Consider the following 365-nt stretch of genomic DNA (forward strand, 5'->3'; position numbering starts at 1 on the left):
TTTTTTTTTAGTTTATATATATACATATAAGATACGTGATAGCGGGTTCTGAACTAAAAAAAAAAGGTTCTGGACTCTAAAACGCCTCCCAAATACATAGGGTCTGAAGTGCTCCACCGCCCAAACGATTGCTAATAGTTCCCGTTCGAGAGCACTGTACCGTGATTAGGGGTCCGTTAACCTCCGCTATGCTACCGCACGCTATGGGGCGCTCTCCTCCTTCGCTTTCCTGTGACAATACCGCCCCCAATTCATATTCACTAGCGTCAGTTGTTATTGTAAAGTCCGGGAACGCGAGTACCGGTTCTTGTTGTAGCCTACTGATGCACTTCCTAATATTGCTTTCCATAGTCGGTGTCACCACT

This window comes from Halyomorpha halys, unplaced genomic scaffold (genome assembly GCF_000696795.3).
Source record: "Halyomorpha halys isolate HHAL.00 unplaced genomic scaffold, Hhal_1.1 Scaffold505.1, whole genome shotgun sequence".
In the NCBI taxonomy this organism is placed as follows: domain Eukaryota; kingdom Metazoa; phylum Arthropoda; class Insecta; order Hemiptera; family Pentatomidae; genus Halyomorpha; species Halyomorpha halys.